Source organism: Hypanus sabinus, chromosome 13 (genome assembly GCF_030144855.1).
Source record: "Hypanus sabinus isolate sHypSab1 chromosome 13, sHypSab1.hap1, whole genome shotgun sequence".
Taxonomy (NCBI): Eukaryota; Metazoa; Chordata; class Chondrichthyes; order Myliobatiformes; family Dasyatidae; genus Hypanus; species Hypanus sabinus.
This window is the reverse complement of record NC_082718.1, coordinates 88,265,089-88,284,681: the sequence shown is the minus strand read 5'-3', so window position 1 is coordinate 88,284,681 and position 19,593 is coordinate 88,265,089.

Sequence of the window (19,593 nt, the reverse complement as noted above, 5' to 3'; positions counted from 1 at the left end):
CACTCTGGTCAAAACTATGTAGCTTGGCTCCTTGCATCTCTCTGGGGCTGAGCAGAGTGCAGCTGAAGATAACTGTAATCTATTCTACTGAAAGACCGTGATGCAGAATCAGGTTCACGTCGTGAAATTTGTTAACTTTGCTGCAGGAGTGCAATGCGATGCATAATTATAGAGAGGGGGAGAAAAACTGAATTACAGTAAGTATTAAATAGTTAAGTTAAAATAAGTAGCGCAAAAACAGAAATTTAAAGAAAAAGTAGTGAGGTAGTGTTCACGGGATGGCAGAGGGGAAGGAGCTATTCTTGAATCACTGAGTGTGTGCCTGATGCTTCTATACCTCCTTCCTGATGGTAGCAAGAAGAAGAAGCATGTTCTGGGTGGTGGGGTCCTTAATATTGGTGGTGGCCTTTCTGAGGCACCACTCCTCAGTCTATTTTGTGAATTCCACATAATGAAAGTGATTAGTTGTTGTGCACGTTAGAATGTGTTGATACCCCATGAGTATGGTAGATGTATTTCAGTATTATTCATATTTTCAATGGAATTTACATAAAAGGCTATTAAAAACACCAAACACACTTCCCTTTTAGTCCTGAGCTGCTGTAATGTAAAATCAGGCCAATATCCTGAGTGAAAATAGCATTGACAGGTATGGCCAGTAACTGTAACGAAACAAAAGGGCAAGTCTGGATTTAATTAATGTTGTCGAGAAGGTAGATGGCCTCAATGAAGATCTTGGAAGAACTTGTGCAAGAGAGCTGATGTTAATGCAACCAACCCCTTTCTCCTTACCACAGGCAAGATGGGAACGGGGGAGTTTAGATGTTTGCGGTTAGAGTTGGGTAAGATGATATGGAGTGTTGGTTGCTGACAGAGCATTGCATTGGAAGGTGGAAAAATGCCTACCGCAAGGACTCGGAGCCCAGTTTAAATGGGCCATAACAAACAGCAGACTTTTCCCACTATGCAATCCTACTCCCTCCTCAGCAACCCATTTCCCACATTTGCTACATACTTGTGCTGCTGGAATCTGCTTCTTTGATCAGGGTACCAATTTTGTGCAGCTCTGATGTCATTGCAGAGGGATCCCAGTTGGAGACTGCAAACGCTGCCTAAATAGAATTCCATTGAATCACATCTGTACTCAGTTACTCCAGTTGTCAGCTTGTTCGTTCCTATAAACAAATACAAACACAGAGACTGCGTGTAGTTGCGGGTTCTGCTCACAGAGATGATGGTGAAGCCAAGAGGTTCCTCTTGCCCACATTGCAGTTACTTGACAGGCCATGTCTGATGGTCTCAAAGTCATTCTGGGACCAAACGGGCAAAGATAGAAATGAAAGGTATTTACTTCCTGTTATGCCGCTGGCATTTAGGGCAGCAATGAAGATTCTCCATCTCTGGCAGAGTTCAGGGCTTCCTCTCGGTTTTCACTACTGTCAGTCATGCAGGTGGAGACTCAGGAATACCGTCCCACTCAGATGTAGAAGGAATCCTCACTGCTGTTTCTGTAACAATTTTGTTTTATCTGTCAGGATTGTTAGCCCTGAGCTGAACCCCTGAGCCTGGAAGACCGGTGGACCACTCATAGTCTGGCCTCTACCCTCTGACCTGTTTGGTTTACCAAGAGCCAGAGCATAAAGACCTGACTCCAGCCAATATAGCTCTCTGGGTCACTGAGGCAAGCAAGCCTCCAGGCCCTACGACAAGGCTGTGGTCTTCTTGGAGGAAGAATGAGAGGCAAGGATGTAATATACATAATAGAGGACCAGCAGGTACAAAGTTTATGGAACATCATGAAGGACATGGCCACCAACTTCAACATAGGCACCTCCAACAGCATGGGTGTACCCATGCTCTAAATCAGGGACCCCAACCTGAGGTCCACAGACTCCTTGGTTAATGGTAAGGGTCTACAGCATAAAACAGTTTGGGAGCTCTTGAGATATGGCCACAACAAGCTGGCTAGAAACACAGATAGCTTACAACTCATGTTCTCAGTATTATTCTTTCATTATTTGTGAAGTTTGTATTCTTTTGCACGTTAGTTCCTTGTCAGTCTTTGTCTGTTTATATATAGTCTTTAGTAAATTCTATTTTATTCCTGTAAATGCCTGCATGCCTGCATGAAATTAATGTGAATGTAGTATACGGTAATGCATACAGTACTATGCAAAAGTCTTAGATGCATATGTGTAGCTAGGGTGCCCAAGACTTTTGCACAGTACTGTATTTGTCACTCCCTGGTGAGCTCAATGCCTTTCATGCTTGCTGTTAGGGAATATTCTGGAGTGATGTGACTGTAGCAGGTACTAATTGAAACTAGAACCAGTTTCCAATTCCTCTGGACAACACATTCTTTTTCAAAATTGCTGCCTCCTCAGAATTTTTTTTTTGTTAGACCACCTGAAGCTGAACACAAATGCAATCTCAGACTACTTGTACCATGTAGGAATTCGGAGAAAGAAGAAATTAACTTTTATTGAATATAATGCATTTAATCGCATCACAGTGCAGACACTTTAAAATAGTTCAACTAAGCTAAAACTGTTTTGTTAATGATTTCCGTTTGTTCTCAGTGTCTGAGGCTTCTCTCTTAAGTGTCCAACAATAATCAGCCAGTATTGATGGATTCCAGTTGCCCTGATACCGTTTCTCCATGACCGCAATGTCCTGGTGAAGCCTTTCACTGTGCTCGTCACTGACAGCACCAAGATTTGCAGAGAAGAAGTCTAAATGAGAATGCAGAATATGAATCTTCAGCGACATAACATGGTTTTGTATGCTTGAAGCATGTTGTCAACCTGCTGTACGTAGTTTGGTGCTCTGTAGTTGCCAAGAAAATTTTCAACAACATCCTTGAATGCCTTCCATGTGATTTTCTCCAGTCCCGCTAGAAGTTCTTCGAACTGCCTCTCGTTGATGACCTACTTAATTTGCAGACCAACAAAAACACCTTCCTTAAATTTGGCATCAGTTATCTTGACTTGAATTATGAATTGAAATAACAAATATAGGTGATTTAAAAAATGGTGTGTGATAGGGAAATTTCATGGCGATTTTCACAATCAGCAGCCTGAAATCCATAAGATGCACCCAAAAGTATTCAGGAAGCAACATCTTTGTTGCCCAGTGTTCTTAATGTAAATTGTAAATTGTAAGCCGCAAATTGAAGTTACAGTACTGTGCAAAAGTCTTAGGCACCCTGTATGTGTGTGTATAATGTATGTGTATATGTATGTGTGTATATATATATATATATGTATATGTATTTATATATATACATGTGTGTGAGTGTGTGCGTGTGTGTGTGTGTATATACCCAAGACTTTTGCATAGTACTGTAATACTTGGGTAACACATTTACTCTGAACTTTGAAATGAAATATATTCAGGAAGCCCACTCAAAGGAGGATGAGGATGACCCTATCAATGACAGATTTGAGTTATTTTCCCTCATTAAGTAGATGATCAATGAAGGATAATGGAGAGTTTGTATGTACATTCACATAAGGAGCTGCTTTATTTTGTAGCCCGGGTATCTTGAGAAGGTTCTTGGTGAAGGGCTTTTACAGCCCTCTTTGACCCAAATCACACCCAGTCATGCTTTGAAAGGGGGAATAACATGGCATCTGTGCAACTGAGGGATTCTCCTAGGAGATTCTTCCATCGGACCTTTCCTGAATATCAGCTAGTGCTGAATAAAGGCATATTGCACTAAGAGTTCTGCCTTTTGTGTTCCTCATTGAAAGTTACAGCAGCCTGGCCTATAGTTATGTACCAATTTAATCATCATGGGTCGAATATCCGGTCTTGATCACTTCGCTGTCTGTGCGAGCTCGCTGTGCACAAACTGGCATTTGTTTCTGAAATTATAACAGCGACTGTAACTAAAATGTTACAGTACCTCAGTGCTGGTGAAACACCTAGACATGTCCCAGATTCATGAAAGATGCCCTAGGGATGCTAGATTTTCTTTTCTTAGGTGACTATTGCAAGCAGTTTTGTACAACCATAATTGAAATAACTTTACTTTATTGTCACCAAACAATTGATACTAAAGCGTACAATCATCACAGCAATATTTGATTCTGCACTTCATGCTCCCTGAAGTACAAGTAGAAGTAAATATAATAAAAATTTAAATTATAAATCATAATTAGAAAATAGAAAAGGGAAAGTAAGGTAGTGCAAATCAGGTCCGGATATTTGGGAGGTACGGGCCAGATCCAGGTCAGGATCCATTCAGCAGTCTTATCACAGTTGGAAAGAAGCTGTTCCCAAATCTGGCCGTACGAGTCTTCAAGCTCCGGAACTTTCTCCCGGAGGGAAGAGGGACAAAAAGTGTATTGGCTGGGTGGGTCATGTCCTTGATTATCCTGGCAGCACTGCTCCGACAGCGTGCCGTGTAAAGTAACTTGGAAAGACATTGAGGTGAAGACACTGAGGAAAGGAGATGGCTTTGATGAGAGGCTTAAGAAAATTAGGACCATATTTACTGGAGAAATTAAAGTTAAAATGAACTAGGAAGAGTTTTACTGGAAGGATAACATTGAAAACTTCCTATCTGTTTCCCTACTGGACAGGGAACAGATACATAAATGACAGACAAAGAGCTCCAGTCTGTGTCACAATAATCCCCTGCTTCTATAAATTGGTAACAACATGGAGTTTGTTGCCAATTAACGCCAGGTGTCAAAAATTAACTATTTATAGACATTGTTCTAGTGGAACACTGTTAGTTCTGATAAATTAACAAAAAAAGTCTTTTGAAACCCTAGGAAAAGGTGTGTAAAGCCTGGGAAGATGGAATTAGAATGAACATGAGTGAGGGGCCAATCTCTCTATATGGCTAAGCACAGTTCCCACATCCTCTTCAAATTCACCAATGGCAATTCACAGGTGACAATGAACCGGCTTAGCCCCTGTCTCAATGTCAGCACAACTAAACAGTTCATTGCTGACTTTAGGAAGAGGAAGGACAGCAAGCGAAAGCCAGTCTGTGTGGGGGGTGGGAAACCGCTGAGAGAGAGGGTCATCGCTTTAAGTACCTGGCCAGTAACGGATTAGGTGATCTGTCCTGGAACCAGGACACAGATGTAATCATAAGGAAACATGCCAGCATTTTTACTTTCTCAGTTTAAGAGAGTTCGGCTTGTCATTGAACACTCTATCAAACTTCCGCCGGTGCGTCGTTGAAGGTGTCCTAACTGGTTGCGTGGTGGTATGGTGTAGCAACTCAAACGCACAGGAACACAAGTTGCAGAGAGCGGTGGGCTCTGCTGAATACATCACGGACACATCCCCCCACCGCATCAGTACAGGAGACTCAGGAACAGCTATTTCCCTTCAACCATTTGGTTCGCCAACTGGCCGTCAAAACCCCAATCTGCTCAGCAGTTTAGCAGCACTTCGGCTGCACCAAAGTTGCCTCTGTGTTTTGTCTCTTCTAACTGTATTTTTCTCTTGTAAAAATTCTGTGTAACAAACTTAACTAATGTTTCTCTTGTGAATGCTGCTTATATGATGCCATGTGTCTGTAACACTGCTGCAAGTACATTTTCAACTGCACCTGTGCAGATGACAAGAAACTCAACTTTGACTTTAAGGCTGACTGCTCATCTTTAGAGTGTTTCATAAGTCACACGGTACATAATAACATACCAGAACATTTAAATGCAACATTGGGAGTGACTATAGCATTCTTTGATGAATATACTTTTAAGTCATTTTCTAACAATATCACAAAACTTACAGATGTGTTTCACCTCATCTCTTACAGAGCCAGAAGAATTTTGCAGAGAGCAAAATCTCGCAAGCAGCGTTGAAATACTGCAATACATTAAAAGAGGATCCTTTTCCTACTTAGTGCAGGAGAGCATTAGCCAGCAGGCGAAGTCTTTAAATTTGGATCGCCGGCATCTTCCTGAATCTTCGAAACACTCAGGTGAAGCTCACTGAAGATCCTATTGCGCCATCAGTATAGCCCATGTTCTGTGGTAATCATTTATCCCTTCAAACTCTGAAACACAGCCTCCATCAGTTTGCGTATAAAACAGTACAGCCCAACCGCAGGCCCTTCTGCCTGCAATGTCAGTGATAGGATTTCCATTCCCTTCAGGAGACTCTGGTTTTATAAGAAGGACTGTTATATAAAATGTATTTTCAAACATGCCGGTTCTGGACCACCATCTTCTGCATTTTAAGGCTTTACTTACATCCTACAGTCTCTGTGTTCTTTTAGCATCCTCACTTCTTTAAGCAGATTCTACCCCAGGAAATGTGAAAAAGGAGTCTAAAAATGATCTGCTAAGGGAAATGGCCGCCTCCACAGTCAAATCTGTAGAGCTAATTCTCACCACTTCACGATACTGGAAACTTTAATTTGCATCGATGAACTTCAGCACAATATCATAAACTGCTTGGACTTCCTTTGTTGTAGATGGATCATTACAAGCTTAATTTTGGCGATGGTATTGGGTTTGCTGTCCATGAAGTTCTAAACTCAAACGAAGACTTTAGGCCCTACCCAGTATGGGTGCCCTCACTATACAGTAACCACCAAATCTTCAAAAACTAGTTTACTTCCCTGTTTATCCTCCATGGTGAGTTCAGCTGCTAATACCACTAATTGACCAGTGGCTCCCTCCTCCCTACCAAGGTGAAGATACTTCCAACTAACAAAGTAGTTTAAACACAGTTCATTTATTTTTAGAGATGCATGTTTAAATCCAAACAAGATTCTTGAAACACATTTAAAATTTGCAGAAGATTTCAATCTTAAGTTCGCCTTCCAAATTACAAACCATTTTTAAAACACAAAGGATTTACAAGACACAGATATATTCCTATTAAATAAAACGACATACCAACAAGTTACAGATGAACAAATTGTCCATCGCTGAGATCAAAGTCAGTGGAATGGACTCAAGTTCACCCTGTGTTTCTATCATTTTTCTTGATGCTTTTTAACCATTCATAAAAAGCTTGAGCTTCTTCCTACATATAAATGCTTTTTCTCCCAATTAGGTGAGTTCACATTTTATTTCCTCAGATACAGTTTTTACACAAATGGTCTAAAAGCTTCTTAGAAATAAAGTTCCCAGCTACTCCACAATTAATGCTTTTCAACTATTAATGCATCAGCTATTTGATATGCTAAGTGATATTATCAATCTACTCTGCAAGCTTTCTTGAACTTAATAACATAGCCAGCTTGTTTGATTTTGAGACAAGTCCAACTAACATACCCACTGTATTATACTGCCTCTCTTGAGAAATTAGTCCAGCTTCTGTGACCCAACGTCCTGCTTTCTATAGATCAGGGGTTCCTAGCCCCTGCTTAATGTTATTGATCCATGGCATTAAAAAAAAGGCCAGGAACCCCTGCTATAGACAGTGTGACTGTTTGCAAAGCTGTGCTTTCAATTTCAAACTAGTTACTGGTTTCCATCTACATTTTGAGAACTGAAGACTGGCTCCTGTTTACAATCAGAAGCTAAACAAAGAATATTAGTTGGAAATATTGTATTGAAAAACAATGCTTAGTTCTCCTTAGGTGGAGAGATGTTGCCCCACCCATTCATGCTCAATGGCTTAATGATATTATGTCCTGTTTAGACCTTGAAAAAATTCATTTCTCACTTCTCAATTTGGACATAAAATTTCAAAAGGTGTGGGGACCTTTTCTTGAATACTTTCCTAACTCCTCTTTAGATTAAGTTTATTTTTTTTAATCCCTTACTTTCAGCTTTTTTTTTCTCTCTGTAAGTTTTATGGTTTCTTTTTGATGGAAATTACATTATAGTTTTGGTAGTAGCCATTATTATTATTATTATTCTTTTTTAAAATTTATATTTACAGTTTTTTGGGGTCGAATGCTCTGATTATTTTTTTTATATATTGTAATGGTTGGCCTGGAGTTTCATAGTGGGAGGGAGGGGTGGATACTAACTTTATATGATTTTATTCTAGGTGCTGTTTCCTTATTGTTATGAATTATACAATCCACATGTTTATTTTGCACTGTATTAATCTTCACTTTGTTGGTTTTTTTTTTGTTTGTAGTTGGTTTGTAGAAGTGCATAAAAAATTAATAAAAGAAAGAAAAACAACCCTTTGATCTAGTCAGCTGCTATGTCTAGAAAACTGAGGCTGGCTGAGGCTGAGAAATGAGAGATCTCATGGCCGAGGAAATGAATGACCACTGCATATTACTACTTATAAGTCATAATGTAAATTGAGGTCAAAAGTTGTAACCCAATCATTAACCCAAGAAATATTGCATCTTAGTGGCATAAATCCTACATCATATGAAACTCCATTACACATGCAGGAGATGATGAGTATTTTCCTGTATGCAATGTTATTGTTCCCCCTTTTAAAAATAATTGTTGCATCATGTCTGAAAAGGTTCAATACTGACCTTTTCTTCACCCATACACTCCAGGTAGAATTATTTCTGTTCTGAAGATGTGAAAGCCAATGAAAAGCCACAGATCAGTCACCGCTGGCTCTGCCGGATTGCTGCAAGTGAAGAGTAGGCGTACTGACACTGTGCCACACCTTTCCCAGGTTATACCGAACCATGTGATTTCCCATTGCAGTTTCAACTACACTTAAGGGGCAGCGTCTCTATTATTCCACAACATTCCTAGAGTGGCAAATGCAACTTCTGTGGATTCAGGGTTTCCATCGCTCCTCTAACAGCTCAAGGCCAAGGACAACAACCACAAATAAAACAATTAGTCAATGAGATCAAGCTTCTGGTTTCTTGTTTTCTCCCCCCGAAAGTGGAATTCCAAATTTGGTAAAGACCCTCTTTGTGGCAAGCGCATTGATCAGAAAAGATGAAAGTCTGAGAGCCAAACAAACGTGAGTGTCTGTTACGCTCTCTAAATATTAGCTCAAGACCATAATAGTGATTGGGGCAGCATGGTAGCACAGTGGTTAGCACAACGCTTTACAGTACAGGTGACCCAGGTTCAGTTCCCACCACTGCCTGTAAGGAGTTTGTACATTCTTCCCGTGACCATGTGCAATTCCTCTGGCTGCTCCAGTTTAATCCCACAGATATACAGGCGGGTAAGTTAAATGGTAATTATAAATTGTCCCATGATTCGGCGAGGATTAAATCAGGAGATTAATGGGGGGTGTGGCTCGAAGGGCTGGAATGCCCTACTCCATGCTCTATCTCAACAAATAAATAATCCAATATTCCAAGCAAAAATATTTTCCGTGCTGCATGAATCAAACCTAGCTTAAAACTGACTAAGTAAAATGCCGAGATATTAAAAATTACTTTATCAGCTGATTTTCTCTCACATCTTTGCATACTGCCCGAATGGGATTGTATCTGTTCAGCCTTCAGATTAGACCCGTTTCTCAGTGAGGGTCGTAGAAGGAGGAAAGCACCCAGCAAAAAATTACAGAAACTTACAGAAATACTCAATAATTCAGCTATCTCTGTTATCTGTATAAAGAGAATAAAATTGTATATCATATGGTAACGAAGCAATCTCTACAGGGGCTCTGTAAGTGTTTACAGGGAAAACATCAAAAGTACCAGTAATCACAACAACCAAATGCAGATCAAAAATACAAATCTTGACGCAATTATTGCCTAATAATCCTTACAATGTATTAGATGACTAGGCAATTGCGCATACAGAAGAAAGTGGAACGTGTTATTACTGAAAGTACAACGTGCAACTTTGCTCCAAACAATCTAACCAACCAGGTATGAAACATAATTCCAATAAAGCCAAAACTTGAAGTGACTCTCAAGAAATTTTATACAGATTTAGTTATAAAATCAATGATATAAAAAAGGGTTAAAAAGTAAAGGAACAGGCCTTCAAAGAGTAAATCCAGAACAAATGTGTTTTTCTGCTTTTAGTGCTTAAAGTTTTATTTCAAGAAGGTAATTTATGCAAAATTTAAATTAATGCAAACGCTAATATGAAGATAGAGGTAATTTAATGTTGAGATCAGGCTCTGTATAAAATGGGCGGCCAGGTAACACTGTGGTTAGCACAACACTAGTACAGCGCCAATGAACTAGGCCCAATTCCGCCACTGTCTTCAAGGAGAATTATGTTCTCCCCGCGACGCACAAGATTTTTTTTCACCTGTGGCTGCCTTCCACGTTTCAAATTTGTGACGGTTAATCGGTTAGTTGGTCACGAATACAACTGGACGGCATGGGATCGTTGTTCTGCTAAATTAAAAAAAAGTGATCAGATAGAGTGAAAAATATCTAAGATTACAATAATCTGCTGCGTCTGCTTAATCCATCCTGAAGAACATAATGATGCAAATATCTGATTATATTTGTCTCAGTTTTTCCCTTCATATCTGTGACTCACTGCCTGACACAATCAATGTTTTTCCACCATCTGCAAGAAGCAAGTTAGATGAAACTTGAATGCCTGCCAAGAAGCACAAGTCCATTCAGTGCTTGATTGACACCATCCCAAACATTTGTTTTCCCCACCTGGGGTGTGTAGTAGGCGCAGCGCGTTCCAGACAAAATAGCCGAAGGCCCGACATCTGTGTGTGAGTCCGAATCTGAGTCTGATGGAGGCTGGAGCCTGTCCTGGGGTCTTGGGCGTTAAAGGGCCGTGTATGTGCGTGACTGGGTGGGAGGAGGGTAGCTTGTTTTGCTGTTGTGGTTTTCACTGTGCTCTGTACTGCCCTGCCAAGCACAGATGGCACCAGAATGTGTGTCGACACGCGCAGGCAGCACCCAGTACGTACTTAGGCGTGTTGGTTGTTAGCGCTAATGTCGCCTTTATCTGCATGTTTCATTGTAGTCGTAGTCGTGATAAATGAATCTTGAATGTAGTGTTGTTACTCCCTTGAGCTACTGCAATAGCCATCGCTGTACCTGTGGCCTCCATCATCGTCAAAGTGAAGAAGCACATTCGATTTCCTCCCACAGTCCAAAGATGTACCGGTTGGTAGGTTGATTGGTCGTTGTAAATTGTCCTGTGATTAGGCTAAGATTAAATCGGTGGGGCGGGGGGGCGGTGGGGTGGAATTGGTGAACAGTGTTGATGGAAAGGCCTACTCTGTGCTGTATCTCAATAAATAAATAAAAATATACTTCTTACTTTAAGCACTAAAAGCAGAAAAACTCATTTGTGCTTTAAAGGTCTGTTCTGTTCCTTTGATTTTATGTCATTCTTATATCTATAAACATGTATTCAAATTTCCTGAGGGTTTTGATGGTACTTCAAGGCTCCATACTTAATTGCACACTAACCCAACAGCCCCTTCACCGCTGCTGGAACTGAATCCTGTGACTTCCTTTCCAACAGCACGTGGCAGTAGCTTCCTCCATGTTTCAAGAAGACTACTCATCTTCTGAAGGCCATTTAGGGATGGGCAATAAATGGCGGCTCTACCAATGGTATCCAGATCATTTATTTTATTGAGATACTCAGGTGGTGGGGTGGAGATACATCTGGACCAAAGGAGGTGAAAGGCGCTCCTTCCCTCCGCTGGCCTGCAGGTCACCTTTGGGCAAAGTGTAGCACCTGCTTAGCCTCCCCCCCCCCACCCCAATCAGAGTCTCGTGAAGCCATGGTCGTACGAGCAGCTGATGCACATCACAAGTCCTGGTTATGCAACCACTGATGCCAGGCAGGCAATCTCTGAAGAGTACTGATAACGGCTGCGGTCACTTGTCTTGTAAAGACGCTGCCCAGAAGAAGTCAATGGCAAACCCCTTCTGTAGAAAAATTTGCCAAGAACAGTCATGGTCGTGGAAAGAGAAGAACTTCTCAAAGACAGAGGGAAGACCATGATCATCCATGTCATTCTACACAGCACATAATGACGATGATGATATCTACGCAATGAATTGCTCAAGAATGTACTTTTATTTTGTGAGTATTACATCTTCTGATGATATTTCATGCAATCAGGGATTATTAGAGATACCCAGTAGATTAGGCAGTACTAGTGGTGAAAGAAACAGGATTGCTGTTTCAGATCACTGAACTTTCACCAGATGACCTTCCATTCTGATTCTCAGCACGTCTTCACTTCTCAGTTTTGCTGATTTCTGCTCTTTGATTTGTTCAATCAGATTGCATTGCTTTTTTTTCAAGTATTATGGTTTCATACAGTACTATGTAAAACTTTTAGGCACATTATGTATACCTGGGTTGCCTAAGACTTCTGCACAGTACTGTAGAAGTTTTATGTATTGCACCATACTGCCACTGCAAAACAAAAACAAAGTGAATGATGATAACCTGATTCTGGTTCGGGTCTCCATTGTGGACTGAGAGTGGGAAGGGGGCAGGGGGAGAGGAGTCATGGTTGGGAAAAGGGGGAAGGGAGAGGGGAGGGAATGGAAGTCACCAGAGAGAGATTCTGTAATGATCAATAAACCTACTGTTTGGAGTCAAATGACCTTCCCTGGTATCTCAGGGCTGGGTGTGTCTACCTTTGGCATTCCTTCTCCCACCTTGTAAAGACACCTCACAGAATGGCAAACCACTTCTGTAGAAAATTTACCAAGAACAATAATGATCATGAGACCATGGTCTCCTACATCACTCTACATGGCACAAGGTGAACAAACAAATCACAGGACAATTTACAATGACCAATTAGCCTACCAACCGACACTTCTCTGTGACTGTGGGAGGAAGCCAGAGCACCTGGAGGAAACCCACACAGTCATGGGGAGAACGTATAGACACCCTACAGGCAGTGGCAGGATTTGAACCCAGTTCACCAGTATTGTAAAGCGTTGCGCTAACCACTATGCTACCACGCTGCCCCAATTATCACTATGGACTTGTGCCAATATTTATAGTGGATAAATATAATATGCTTGACATTCAGACCATCATGAACCACAAACAAAATACAAAAAATGCTTAGATTTACTGATCCAAAGTAGCACTGATGCCCATCAATGGAAAGTTGAAATTTTGGATGAGTAATCTTTCTAATGTAGGGCCGTTATCTGATAGTTATAGAATTCTGAACCCTGGTTAGAGAGTTCTAAGGCTGCGCACTCTTATGTGTCCATTGGAAGAGCACTCTGGCACCCTTCTTGGTGCTATCCCCAGAAAACTGCCCCCCCCCCAATATTCTTTGTCCTGGAGTTCTACCACTCACTACTGTGCTTAAAAATGAAGCCTGATCCTGTGTCAAAACACTGGTGCCCCCGCAGAAACAAAGCTGTGATCTCATCAGCACACAACTTGGTATTGAACGAGCGTTGTCTGCGAGGTCTTCTGTTGGGCAGGTTGAGGAGAGTGAGTACAGGCTGGTAGTAGGTTCAGGCAGCAACAGATCCATCGAGGGACCACCTGGATCTGGCAATCTCCCTCATCGCCTCCTGCTAGATGTGACGGAGTCTACCAACAACCCTCTCCCTTCACTTGGCTGCCCAGTCCTCCCCACCCCTGTGATTTCTCTAAGGCACAAGCTCGAGGGTGGTCACAGGTTATTGGCATTGTTACCCCAGAGAAGATCTGAAATGAGACTAGGACTTAATGATTACATCTTTGAATACACCCAGGCTCTTTTCACTCAAAACCGTGTGACTGAAGGATTCACTAAGAAGACTTTCAGACGATGAATGAGTTTGATCTAGTGCAAATGGAGAGAAAGGTTCTTATAGTGGGCGAGTGTAGGACCAAAGGACACATCCCCTTAGAACAGAGATGAGGGGGAATTTCTTTAGCTAGGGAGTGATGTATCTGTGGAATTTATTGCCACAGATGGTATGGACAAATCATTGGGTATCTTTAAAGCAGGGGTTGATATGGTCTTGATTTGTAAAGGTGTCAAAAGTTATGGGGAGAAGGCAGGAGATTGGGGTTGTGGGAGATAATAAGTTAGCCATGATATAATGGTAGAGCAGACTCGATTGGCCAGTCAGCCGAATTTTGCTCCTCGGGTCTTATGGTTGAGGTAAGATATTTCCATCTGCGGGAAAATCAGAATGGGGAGCAATAATAACAGATAGTTTGAGAGCCACTGTCTTAAACAGAGGATGCCTAGAGTGTGGAGCTCTCTCACCAGAGATTTAGCCAGCATAAGCACATTAAGGGAAAATCAGATAGACATGAAAGAAAGAAACAACAATATTCTGATAAAGCTGATACAGACAGAGTTATCTGAGGCATACACTGATGAAGAAAGCACAAATGTACTATTGGGGTTAGATAAAGATCTACTGATAGGGGTAACTGAATAACACTGAAGGGTTCTGAAAAAAAAAGCCTATTGTGTTGGGTGGCTGGGTGGGCGTGCTTATCTACCAAAGGAGGTGTAAGGTGCTCCTTCTCACTGCTAGACTGCAGGTCACCCTCGGGTAAAGTGTAGCATCTGCTCAGCCCCCGATCAGAGTCATGTGAAGACATGGGGGCAGGTGGTGGATGGTCGTATGAGCAGCCGGTGCATGTCACCAGTCCTGGTTATGCGAACACTGACTCCAGGCAGACAATCTCTGAAGAGTATTGATAATGGCTGGGGCCAACCATCTTGTGAAAAGACTGTCCAGAAGGCAATGACAAACCACTCTTGTAGGAAAATTTACCAAGAACAATCATGGTCATGGATAAACATCATTCGGCACGGCACATAGCGATGATGATTGATGGGGTGGCTGAAGATAGTGATGGATGGACTGGGGCACCACAGCAGTGTAGCATTTAGCGCAACACCTTCACAGCTTACGGCATCAGAGTTTGGAGTTCAATTCAATTCAAGAGTTACCAGTGAGGAGTTTGTACATTCTCCCTCTGACCTCACGGGTTTCCTCCCACAGTCAAAAGGCATATTGGTCAGTTAAATGGTCATCGGGAATTGTCCCGTGATTAGGTTAGGGTTAACTAGGAGGGTGCTAGGGAAACGGCCCGTCCAGAATCAACCGTAGTTTGCTGGGTTGGAAGCTCAGCATTCTACCGCTGAGTGAACCTAACTGCAGAAACCATCATTCAGGCAGGAATCAATGTGCAGATTCAGACACTCCACACTCCACACTCCACACTCCACACTCCACACTCCACACTCCACACTCCACACTCACACTCACACACCTTGCTAATTGCAAGATCACACTTTAAGTCAGAGCAAAGTGAGGGCTTAAGTACGCAGACAGTAATTGGGATCATGTGCAGCCAATGACCAACAGCAAGTGAGCCCGATCAATTCTGAAAAATCTCCCTTAAGGAACTATGTCTGCCCCTGCTGGCCAACCCTGGAATAGACTGGATGGTCGCTGGGCAGTGTGGCTCATTGGGCCAGAAAGGCCTGTTTTGCACTGTATCTCTAAATAAATAAATAAATTGATTAATATAGTGCTGTTGTAGTTTCTTACATCAGCTGAGTGTACAGGATAAGGACAGCAGCTTTTAAAATCAAAAACATGAAAGAGGATTCATCAGATTACCTGGAATGACAGAGGTTATCTTTAGATAATTTATATTTTCGGGCCCACGCTTCCTTTTCTTAAAGATTTGCTGGCTGCTGTTCCCAAACTCTCTGCAAACTTTTATAATTGGGTTGTTGGATCTTCATTATGTCCAGCAGTTGTCCGGTTAATTAGTTTCCCCTGAGTGTGAAGACAGGGATTTTTGATGCATTGCTGTAAGCAATCAACGGATCATCAGAAAGGGAAAATATTCTACTTTCATTACCAAATGCCAGAACTCGGTCACAATCAGCAGTCCCAGTCCAAAGATTGCACCATGCAATTTCCTTCCTTCTTTTTCTCTCTTGTGCTTCATTGAACGTTTAACCTTTTGTTTCAAAGGACAAAGTCCTCCCTACACATACTGTATGTACACCCACAATTTACAGCTGACCCCACAATAATTTCAGGTAACGATCCCTGTTAATGACTGTGGTGGCAGTAGAGATTGATGCTTTGGGTGCTACGATACGCACCCGACCCCACCAGCTTCCGGAGATCAGACTCTCTGGAATATGGATAGCTCTCCGGAATGGGCATGGTAGTGTAGTGGATAGCTCAATGCTTTACAGTACCAGCAACCCAGGTTCAATTCCCGCTGCTGCCTGTAAGGAGTTTGTACGTTCTCCCCGCGACTGCGTGAGTTTCCTCCAGGTGCTCCGGTTTTTCCCCACAGTCCAAAGACATACCAGCTGGTAGGTTATTTGGTCATTGTAAAATTGAACTGTGATTAGGTGTCCTGTGGGGTCGTAGTTTATCTGCATGTCAAAAGCCATGTCCATTGTGATTGGTCAATCTAAAAACTGCAGCTGCACTTCCCATTGGTTGCCTGGCATGCCATGGTACTGAGTGTCCAGTTTCAAGCAGCCATAGGGAAGATATGCTCTATGCACACTCTAAGCTAAGTATCTCTTTGTTGAACATTTAGTTCTGTAGTTTGTGTGACTTGGGGGACTTCAATGTTTGGTCGAATTTTTTTTACTGTTTGTAAATAAATAATTAATGTGCTTATCTGTAGTCCGTGTTTTCTGTCTCATGCACCAAACCCGTGAACCTGCTTCCACCTTACATTAGGCTAGGATTAAATTGGGGAATTGGTAAGCGACACAGCTCAAAGGACGAGAAGGGTCTTTTCCATATTGTACAAGACATAGGAGCAGAATTAGGCCATCTGGCGCATCGAGCCTGCTCCGCCATTCAATCCTTTGTTTCTATCTCCTCCTCAACCCCACTCCCCAGCCTTCTCCCCGTAACCTTTGATGCCCTGTCCAATCAAGAACCTATCAATCTCTGCCTTAAATACACCCAACGACCTGGCCTCCACAGCTGCCTGTGGTGACAAATTCCACAAGTTCACCACCCTTTTGCTAACGAAATTTCTCTGCATCTCTGTTTTGAAAGAGCGCCCATCTATCCTGAGGCTGTGCCCTCTTGTCCCAGACTCTCCCACCATGGGAAACATCCTTTCCACATCTACTCTGTCCAGGCCTTCCAACAATAAATAGATAAATGCTCGACATCTCTGCCTGCCTGCTTCTCATTCTGGGAAATCTTTTCTCTGGTGCAAAGAAGACCTTTATCGAAGCTTGTTGTGCAGAGGGTGATATCATTCTTCGTCATACTGACTGGGGCTGTGATCTGGTTAAGGATTATGGACAGGAATGAACAGGCGTGCCACCAATTATACAGCAAATTACAGTACATTGGCCTTCATCATGTTTAATGCCCACAGTCTGCTGCTAGCTGTTACATATTTCTCATGCTTTTTCTCACCACTGAATTGCTGTCCATGTGTTGACATAATGTTATCCTTCCAGAAGATTCCAATGCACAGAAATACTCCAGACAACACTATGAAGTCCCTTGCATGAATCATCAAGGATTCTGGTTTGTTTTCAGTCTAGTGCTTACTAGATTGCATTCCGATTCCATAATTTCCTCACCAGTGCCATGAACATACTCATTTTTCAGGTTGTGTGTTCTCACTTGGGGCACTTTACCCTGGCTATATAGCTTGATCTACCATTTGATGACACATCCAGAAAGTTAGATGCGCATTGAGTATACCGATGTCTGTTTGACAAAGGGAACAATTACCTCAGCTGGTGAGTAACCTTCTAAAAATCTTCTCATGGTACGAACTGCTTCCTTGGAAACTCAGCACAGCCTCGGTGAATATGCACACCCATGTACATTCCGTTCATTCTGCGAGGTTAGTCATTGTTACCAAGTGCGCTGACACTCACTCTGTGATCATCAAAAAGTAAATCTTAATCCCAAATCTATGGGGCGGCAGGGAGGAGATGCGTCTCTGCCAAAGGAGGTGTAAGGTGCTCCTTCCCTCTGCTAGCCTACAGGTCACCCTTGTACAAGGTGTAGCACCTGCTTAGGGTCACGTGAAACCATGGGAGCCGGCGGTGGATGGTCGTAAGGGCAGCTGGTGCAGATCCACAAGTCCTGGTTATGTGACCACTGACACCAGGCAGACAATTTCTGAAGAGTATTGACAGTGGCTGGGGTCACCTGTCTTGAGAAAAAATTTGCCAAGAACAATCATGGTCATGGAAAGACCATGATCACCCATGTCACATCATGAGCAAACGATGGAACCCCAACTCTAAATCATTCTCACTCCTAGTCTTCGACACCAATGCAAGGCATATGGCATTTAATGTCAGTTCTTCCATTGTTTTGCTGGAAAGATATTCCTGCAGTGAGGTTCATGGAAGAGGCATCAAAAGAGCCAAAGTTGAGCAGAATTGACAGCAACTGTAGTAGAAAGACTGGGCAAGCCCTGACTGTACATGCCACCTCCGGGTTAACAGTGCCCATCTTATTGACACTTCTACATACAAGTGAGCTCCCATATTAAATTACAACAATGATTAACATAACACAAATGACCCTATGACTCAGTATTATTTATTTGATAATTTATTATTTGCACAATTTGTCTTTTGCATTTGGTTGCTTGTTAATATTTGTTATTTGTAGATTTTCATAAATTCTAGTGTATTTTTTTAGTTTCCTGTGAATGCCTGCAAGAAAATGAATCTCATACTAGTATCTGTTGATGTATACACATTTTGATAATAAATTTACTTTGAACTTTGAAATTCATAAATCTGACAGGCACATATACCCTCAAACTTTCAGATGACATGACTGGTTTCCTCTCTCTCTCTCTCTCTCTCTCTCTCTCTCTCTCTCTCTCTCTCTCTCTATCTCACCATCTTTGACTCTCTCTATCTCTATCTCTACCTGTAGTTCTCTCTCTCTCTCTCCCACTCTCTACCTCTCTCTCTGACTCTCTCTATCTCTATCTCTACCATTCATTCTCTCTCTCTATATATATATATTTTTATCTCTATTTCTCTGTCTCTATCTCTATGTCTATTTCTCTCTGTCTGTCTCTCTCTGTTTCTATTTCTCTCTAACTGCCTCTCTGTCTTTCTTTCTCTCTCTGTCTTTCTCTCTGTCTCTCTTTCTACCTCTAATTCTCTCTGACTCTCTCTCTTTCTCTCTATCTTTATTTCTCTCTGACTCTGTTTCTGTCTGTCTGTCTGTCTGTCTGTCTCTCTCTCTCTCTCTCTCTCTCTCTCTCTCTTTCTCTTAACTATTCTTTCTTGCCTGTTTTATTGTAGATGCTCTTGATACCATCATTACAATACCATGCAGGTATTTGAGTGACTATCAAATTGAGTGACTTTGTTTTCTGACTTATTGGCAAAACCTACTCAAGCAATAGAACCAACCATAACAAAAATGACCTGTTTGTTATCCAGGCAGTCATGCAGCAAAAAAAGGCATATAAAATTGGCTACACTAGAATTATAGGGACACATTGGTAAAATATACAGACTATAATGATTGTGAAAGGTTATAACCCATTATTACACACATTTACTCTGAAATTGAACCCACCTCCAGCTGTCATGTTTGCATTAATTCTGCACTAAGAGTGCTTTTCTCTCACTTCTTCACACCACTTCCTGTTGAAGTCCCGCTTATTGGGACACTACATTGGGCGCTCCCTGTCACAATTCATCCCAGGGCAGATTTCCTCTACCATAATTACTGTGTGTGATGATGTCATCAATGTGTGTGGTAATATGTTAATAACGGAAATTGAACCCAAAAGTCACAGC